Source organism: Arachis hypogaea, chromosome 19, assembly GCF_003086295.3.
Source record: "Arachis hypogaea cultivar Tifrunner chromosome 19, arahy.Tifrunner.gnm2.J5K5, whole genome shotgun sequence".
NCBI classification, from domain to species: domain Eukaryota; kingdom Viridiplantae; phylum Streptophyta; class Magnoliopsida; order Fabales; family Fabaceae; genus Arachis; species Arachis hypogaea.
Window position 1 is genome coordinate 137,990,084 of NC_092054.1, and position 8,832 is coordinate 137,998,915.

The 8,832-nt window shown below is 42.7% G+C and overlaps 1 non-coding gene across 1 annotated transcript; it reads right to left on the minus strand.

Moving 5' to 3' along the window:
* Positions 1–410: 410 nt before the first annotated feature.
* Positions 411–518, minus strand: LOC112781293 (small nucleolar RNA R71). The gene has a single exon (XR_003192077.1). It is a non-coding gene; the product is annotated as a small nucleolar RNA R71 (small nucleolar RNA).
* Between the last annotated feature and the right edge of the window lie 8,314 nt (positions 519–8,832).

Consider the following 8,832-nt stretch of genomic DNA (forward strand, 5'->3'; position numbering starts at 1 on the left):
AATAAGTAAAGGAGATGGCAGCCGAACCCAACAACAATGCAAGGAGAATGCTTGGTGACTTTACTGCACCAAATTCCAATTTACATGGAAGAAGCATCTCCATTCCTTCCATTGGAGCAAACAACTTTGAGCTGAAACCTCAATTAGTTTCTCTGATGCAGCAGAACTGCAAGTTTCATGGACTTCCATCTGAAGATCCTTTTCAGTTCTTAACTGAATTCTTGCAGATATGTGATACTGTTAAGACTAATGGAGTAGATCCTGAAGTCTACAGGCTCATGCTTTTCCCTTTTGCTGTAAGAGACAGAGCTAGAATATGGTTGGACTCTCAACCTAAAGACAGCCTGAACTCTTGGGATAAGCTGGTCACGGCTTTCTTAGCCAAGTTCTTTCCTCCTCAAAAGCTGAGCAAGCTTAGAGTGGATGTTCAAACCTTCAAACAAAAAGATGGTGAATCCCTCTATGAAGCTTGGGAAAGATACAAACAGCTGACCAAAAAGTGTCCTTCTGACATGCTTTCAGAATGGACCATCCTGGATATATTCTATGATGGTTTATCTGAGTTATCAAAGATGTCATTGGATACTTCTGCAGATGGATCCATTCACCTAAAGAAAACGCCTGCAGAAGCTCAAGAACTCATTGAAATTGTTGCTAATAACCAGTTCATGTACACTTCTGAGAGGAATCCTGTGAGTAATGGGACGCCTATGAAGAAGGGAGTTCTTGAAGTTGATACTCTGAATGCCATATTGGCTCAGAACAAAATATTGACTCAGCAAGTCAATATGATTCTCAGAGTCTGAATGGAATGCAAGCTGCATCCAACAGTACTCAAGAGGCTTCTTATGCAGAAGAAGCTTATGATCCTGAGAACCCTGCAATAGCAGAGGTGAATTACTTAGGTGAACCTTATGGAAACACCTATAACTCATCATGAAGAAATCATCCAAATTTCTCATGGAAGGATCAAAAGCCTCAACAAGGCTTTAATAATGGTGGAAGAAACAGGTTTAGCAATAGCAAGCCTTTTCCATCATCCACTCAGCAACAGACAGAGAATTCTGAACAGAATCCATCTAGCTTAGCAAACTTAGTCTCTAATCTATCTAAGGCCACTGTGAGTTTTATGAATGAAACAAGGTCTTCCATTAGAAATTTGGAAGCACAAGTGGGCCAGCTGAGTAAAAGTATCACTGAAATCCCTCCTAGTACTCTCCCAAGCAATACAGAAGAGAATCCAAAAGGAGAGTGCAAGGCCATTGACATAAGCATCATGGCCGAACCTGTAAGGGAAGGAGAGGACGTAAATCCCAAGGAGGAAGACCTCCTGGGACGTCCAGTGATCAATAAGGAGCTTCCCTCTGAGGAACCAAAGGACTCTGAGGCTCACCTAGAGACCATAGAGATTCCATTGAACCTCCTTATGCCATTCATGAGCTCTGATGAGTATTCCTCTTCTGAAGAGAATGAGGATGTTACTGAAGAGCAAACTGCCAAGTTTCTTGGTGCAATCATGAAGCTGAATGCCAAATTATTTGGTATTGAAACTTGGGAAGATGAACCTCCCTTGTTCATCAATGAACTAAGTGATTTGGATCAACTAACATTGCCTCAAAAGAGACAGGATCCTGGAAAGTTCATAATACCTTGTACCATAGGCACCATGATCTTTAAGGCTCTGTGTGACCTTGGTTCAGGAATAAACCTCATGCCCCTCTCTGTAATAGAGAAACTGGGAATCTATGGGGTGCAAGCTGCTAGAATCTCATTAGAGATGGCAGACAACTCAAGAAAACAGGCTTATGGACAAGTAAAGGACGTGTTAGTAAAGGTTGAAGGCCTTTACATCCCTGCTGATTTCATAGTCCTGGATACTGGAAAGGAAGAGGATGAATCCATCATCCTAGGAAGACCTTTCCTCGCCACAGCAAGAGCTGTGATTGATGTGGATAGAGGAGAATTAATCCTTCAATTGAATGAGGACAACCTTGTGTTTACAACTCAAGGATCTCTCTCTGCATCCATGGAGAGGAAGCATAAAAAGCTTCTCTCAAAGCAGAGTCAAACAAAGCCCCTACAGTCAAACTCTAAGTTTGGTGTTGGGAGGTCACAACCAAACTCTAAGTTTGGTGTTGAACTCTCATATCCAAACTCTAAGTTTGGTGTTGGAGAGTCTCAACAATACTCTGAACATCTGTGAGGCTCCATGAGAGCCCACTGTCAAGCTATTGACATTAAAGAAGCGCTTGTTGGGAGGCAACCCAATTTTTATTTATCTAACTATATTTTTCTTAGTTATATGTCTTTATAGGTTCATGATCATGTGAAGTCACAAAATAAACAAAAAATCAAAAACAGAATCAAAAACAGCAGAAGAAAAATCACACCCTGGAGGAGCACCTGCCTGGCGTTCAACGCCAGAACAGAGCATGGTTCTGGCGCTGAACGCCCAAAATGGGCAGCATCCTGGCGCTGAACGCCCAGAACAAGCATGGTTCTGGCGTTCAACGACAGAAATGGCCAACAAATGGGCGTTGAACGCCCAAATTGGGCACCAACCCGGCGCTGAACGCCCAAAGTTGTGTGCAAGGGCATTTTACATGCCTAATTTGGTGCAAGGTTGTAAATCCTTGAACACCTCAGGATCTGTGGACCCCACAGGATCCCCACCTACCTCCACTCACTTCTTCTCACCCCTCTTTCACACAATCCCATAAACACTCTTCCCCAAAACCCTTCACCAATCACTTCAATCCCTCTTCCCCATCACCTCTTCACCACTCACATCCATCCACTCTTCCCCATAAACCTACCTCAAAAACTCCACCTACCTTCAAAATTCAAAATCAATTTCCCACCCAAACCCACCCATATGGCCGAAACCTTCCCCCCTCCCTTCCCTATATAAAGCCCTCCATTCTTCCTCAAATTCACACAACACAACCCCTCTATACCCTTCTTGGCCGAAACACAACACCTTCTCCCTCTCCTCCATATCTTCTTCTTCTTCCTCTATTCTTTTTTTTATTGCTCGAGGGCGAGCAATATTTTAAGTTTGGTGTGGTAAAAGCATAAGCTTTTTGTTTTTCCATTACCATTGATGGCACCTAAGACCGGAGAATCCTCTAGAAAGGGGAAAGGGAAGACAAAAGCTTCCACCTCTGAGTCATGAGAGATGGAAAGGTTCATCTCCAAAGCCCATCAAGACCACTTCTATGATGTTGTGGCCAAGAAGAAGGTGATCCCCAAGGTCCCTTTCAAACTCAAAAGAAATGAGTATCCGGAGATCCGACATGAAATTCAAAGAAGAGGTTGGGAAGTTCTAACAAATCCCATCCAACAAGTCGGTATCCTAATGGTTCAAGAGTTCTATGCCAATGCATGGATCACCAAGAACCATGATCAAGGTAAGAACCCGGATCCAAAGAACTACGTTACAATGGTTCAGGGGAAATACTTAGATTTTAGTCCGGAGAATGTGAGGTTGGCGTTTAACTTGCCCATGATGCAAGAAGATGAACGCCCCTACACTAGAAGGGTCAACTTTAATCAAAGGTTGGACCAAGTCCTTATGGACATATGTGTGGAAGGAGCTCAATGGAAGATTGACTCCAAAGGCAAGCCGGTTCAACTAAGAAGATTGGACCTCAAGCCTGTGGCTAGAGGATGGTTGGAGTTCATTCAATGCTCAATCATTCCCACTAGCAACCGATCTGAAGTTACTGTGGATCGGGCCATCATGATTCATAGCATCATGATTGGAGAGGAAATAGAAGTTCATGAAGTCATCTCTAATGAACTCTACAAAATAGCCGAAAAGTCATCCCCCATGGCAAAGCTAGCTTTTCCTCATCTTATCTGCCATCTATGTTACTCAGCTGGAGCTTTCATAGAAGGAGACATTCCTATTAAGGAAGAGAAGCCCATCACTAAGAAAAAGATGGAGCAAGCAAGAGAGCCCATTCATGGAGCTCAAGAGGCGTATGAAGCTCATCACCATGAGATCCCGGAGATGCCTCAAATGCACTTTCCTCCACAAAACTATTGGGAGCAAATCAACACCTCCCTAGGAGAATTGAGTTCCAATATGGGACAACTAAGGGTGGAACATCAAGAGCACTCCATCATGCTCCATGAAATAAGAGAAGATCAAAAAGCAATGAGGGAGGAGCAACAAAGACAAGGAAGAGACATAGAAGAGCTCAAGGACATCATTGGTTCCTCAAGAAGGAAACGCCACCATCACTAAGGTGGATTCATTCCTTGTTCTTATTTCTTCTGTTTTTCGTTTTCTATGTTATGTGCTTATCTATGTTTGTGTCTTCATTACATGATCATTAGTAGTTAGTAACTATGTCTTAAAGTTATGAATGTCCTATGAATCCATCACCTCTCTTAAATGAAAAATGTTTTAATTCAAAAGAACAAGAAGTACATGAGTTTCGAATTTATCCTTGAACTTAGTTTAATTATATTGATGTGGTGACAATGCTTCTTGTTTTCTGAATGTATGCTTGAACAGTGCATATGTCTTTTGAAGTTGTTGTTCATGAATGTTAAATATGTTGGCTCTTGAAAGAATTATGACAAGGAGACATGTTATTTGATAATCTAAAAAATCATAAAAATGATTCTTGAAGCAAGAAAAAGCAGCAAAGAACGAAGCTTGCAGAAAAAAAAAATATAGGCGAAAAAAAATAGAAAGAAGAAGCAAGCAGAAAAAGCCAATAACCCTTAAAACCAAAAGGCAAGGGCAAATAAAAAGGATCCCAAGGCTTTGAGCATCAGTGGATAGGAGGGCCTAAAGGAATAAAATCCCGGTCTAAGCGGCTAAACCAAGCTGTCCCTAACCATGTGCTTGTGGCGTGTAGGTGTCAAGTGAAAACTTGAGACTGGGCGGTTAAAGTCAAGGTCCAAAGCAAAAAGAAGAGTGTGCTTAAGAACCCTAGACACCTCTGATTGGGGACTTTAGCAAAGCTGAGTCACAATCTGAAAAGGTTCACCCAATTATGTGTCTGTGGCATTTATGTATCCGGTGGTAATACTGGAAAACAAAGTGCTTAGGGCCACGGCCAAGACTCATAAAATAGCTGTGTTCAAGAATCATCATACTGAACTAGGAGAGTCAATAACACTATCTGAACTCTGAGTTCCTATAGATGCCAATCATTCTGAACCTCAATGGATAAAGTGAGATGCCAAAACTATTCAAGAGGCAAAAAGCTATAAGTCCCGCTCATATGATTGGAGCCATGTTTCATTGGTAGTTTGGAATTTATAGTATATTCTCTTCTTTTTATCCTATTTGATTTTCAGTTGCTTGGGGACAAGCAACAATTTAAGTTTGGTGTTGTGATGAGCGGATAATTTATACGCTTTTTGGCATTGTTTTTAGTATGTTTTTAGTAGGATCTAGTTACTTTTAGGGATGTTTTCATTATTTTTTATGTTAAATTTACATTTCTGGACTTTACTATGAGTTTGTGTGTTTTTCTTTGATTTCAGGTATTTTCTGGCTGAAATTGAGGGACTTGAGCAGAAATCAGATTCAGAGGTTGAAGAAGGACTCCTGATGCTGTTGGATTCTGACCTCCCTGCACTCAAAATGGATTTTCTGGAGCTACAGAACTCAAAATGGCGCGCTTCCAATTGAGTTGGAAAGTAGACATCTAGGGCTTTCCAGCAATATATAATAGTCCATATTTTGGCCAAGAATAGATGACGCAAACTGGCATTCAACGCCAGCTCTCTGCCCAATTCTGGCGTCCAGCGCTAGAAAAGGATCTAAAACCAGAGTTGAACGCCCAAACTGGCACAAATACTGGCGTTCAACTCCACAAATGGCCTCTACACGTGCAACACTCAAGCTCAGCCCAAGCACACACCAAGTGGGCCCCAGAAGTGGATTTATACATCAATTACTTACTTCTGTAAACCCTAGTAGCTAGTTTATTATAAATAGGACCTTTTACTATTGTATTAGATATCCTGGATTGTATTCTGATCCTGAGTTTTATCTTTGGATCATAGTAGTCTTGGTTACTCCGGTTCCCCTCTGGGGCCGAGACCAATGAACTCCATTATCACTTATGTATTTTCAACGGTAGAGTTTCTGCACTCCATAGATTAAGGTGTGGAGCTCTGCTGTTCCTCAAAGATTAATGCAAAATACTACTGTTTTCTATTCAATTCATCTTATTTCGCTTCTAAGATATTCATTCGCACTTCAACCTGAATGTGATGAACGTGACAATCATCATCATTCCCTATGAACGCGTGCCTGACAACCATTTCCGTTCTACCTTCGACTGAATGAGTATCTCTTAGATCTCTTAATCGGAATCTTCGTGGTGTAAGCTAGAATAATGGCGGCATTCAAGAGAATCCGGAAGGTCTAAACCTTGTCTGTGGTATTCCGAGTAGGATTCAATGATTGAATGACTGTGACGAGCTTCAAACTCGCGATTGCCGGGCGTAGTGACAGACGCAAAAGGATAGTAAATCCTATTCCAGCATGATCAAGAACCGACAGATGAATAGCCATGCCGTGACAGGGTGCGTTGACCATTTTCACTGAGAGGATAAGATGAAACCATTGACAAGGGTGATGCCTCCAGACGATTAGCCGTGCCGTGACAGGGCATTTGGATCATTTTCCCGAGAGAAGACCGAAAGTAGCCATTGACAATGGTGATGTATCACATAAAGCCTGCCATGGAAAGGAGTAAGACTGATTGGATGAAGATAGCAGGAAAGCAGAAGTTCAGAGGAACGAAAGCATCTCTATTCGCTTATCTGAAATTCTCACCAATAAATTACATAAGTATTTCTATCCTTTATTATTTATCTTTTAATTATCTAATCCAATCACATTTAACCCTGCCTGACTGAGATTTGCAAGGTGACCATAGCTTGCTTCATACCAACAATCTCCGTGGGATTCGACCCTTACTCACGTAAGGTATTACTTGGACGACCCAGTGCACTTGCTGGTTAGTTGTGCGAAGTTGTGAACCATGGTATTGGCATCATGTTTTTGGCGCCATTACCAGGGAAAGAAAGAGTGATGAATTTTACATAATCAAAGTTTAATCACAATTTCTGCGTACCAATGCCTTAAGCTCCCTTTCTTCCAAGCCGAGCTTATCGAAGGCCATTTTAAATAAGATGTCGGCGGAGCTCCCTTGGTCTATTAATGTGCGTTGTAGATTAGCGTTTGCCAGTATAATAGTGATGACCATGGGATCATCGTGTCCCGGGATGATGCCGGATGCGTCCTCTTTAGTGAATGTTATCGCAGGGATGTCGGGTGCTTCCTCCTTTCCCTGGACATGATATACTTCTTTGAGATATCTTTTGCGACATGATTTGGAGATCCCACCTCCTGCGAATCCGCCGTGTATCATGTGGACGTGTCTCTCTGGTGTCAGAGGTGATCGTTCAGTTCGTCTGGCATCTTCGTCCCTTCGTCTCTTTCTTTGGTCATCATCTCGGGTGGCCAGAAATCGATCTAATTTTCCTTCTCTCACCAATTTTTCTATGATATTTTTTAAGTCGAAGCACTTGTTGGTGGAGTGCCCTCGGACCCGATGGTATTCACAGTATTCCTTCCGGTTTCCTCCTCCCTTTTTGCCTTTGAGTGGCCGCGCTGGGGGGATTTTCTCTGTATGGCAGACTTCTTTATATACGTCGACCAGGGATGCCCTGAGAGGAGTGTAATTATGGTATTTTTTGATTTTCTCCCCTTGTCGATCTTCTTTCCTTTTGGATTCCTTGTCTTTATCTCGGTAGGGGGCCCCAAATTTTGAGGTTTCTCCCAACCGAGCGTTTTCTTCCATGTTGATATATTTTTCTGCTCGCTCCTGTACTTTGTCTAAGGAGGTAGGGTACTTCTTTGATATAGATTGGCTAAAAGGTCCCTCTCGTAGGCCATTGATGAGTCCCATGATGGCAGCCTCTGTTGGTAAGCTTTGTATATCCATGCATGTTTTATTGAATCTTTCTATGTAGTTGCGGAGGCTCTCCCGATCTCCTTGCTTGATCCCTAGTAAACTGGGGGCGTGCTTGGCCTTATCTTTCTGGATGGAGAATCTGGCTAGGAATTTTTTGGCCAGGTCGTCAAAGTTTGAGATGGACTTTGGAGGTAGGTTGTCGAACCATCTGATTGCTGTCTTCGTGAGAGTTGTTGGAAAGGCTTTACAGCGAACGGCATCTGAGGCATCGGTGAGGTACATTCTGCTTCTGAAATTGCTGAGATGGTGGTTGGGATCTGTGGTGCCATCATACAAAGTCATATCCGGGAGTTTGAAGTCTTTTGGAATTTTGGTTTTCATAATTTTCCTGGTGAATGGGTCTTGCTCTTTGCGTGAATTTTTGTCTGGGGTGGTCCGGGGAGCTTTTGATTTGATATCGGCTTCTAATTGCTGTAGTTTTTCTTCCAATTCTCGACGTCGCCGTACCTCTCTTTGTAGATCCTTTCCGATCTCTCGTTGTTGTTGGGTTTCTTTTTCAAGTTGATTTAAGTGATCTTGAAGCGCTTCTATTGCTCCCGGATTTGGTGAGTTTTTGTCCCCATTGGATTCCGGGGTATCTTTCAGTGTAGTGTCTGCGTTTTTGTGCGGCGTTCTATCTTCTAGATCTGAATCGTGGTCATTGTCATGGTCGTCCGCCATGGTGATGGGATGACTTCCAGGTTCCCCGGCAACGGCGCTAATGTTCCGAGGGTTACCTGAAATTGGAGGTCGATCTCGGATGAGATCTTCTATACTGGTCGGAGATGGCGTGTCCGGATGGCTGGTGGCGGCCGGAGCTGTTGTGTCCAAATTGTTG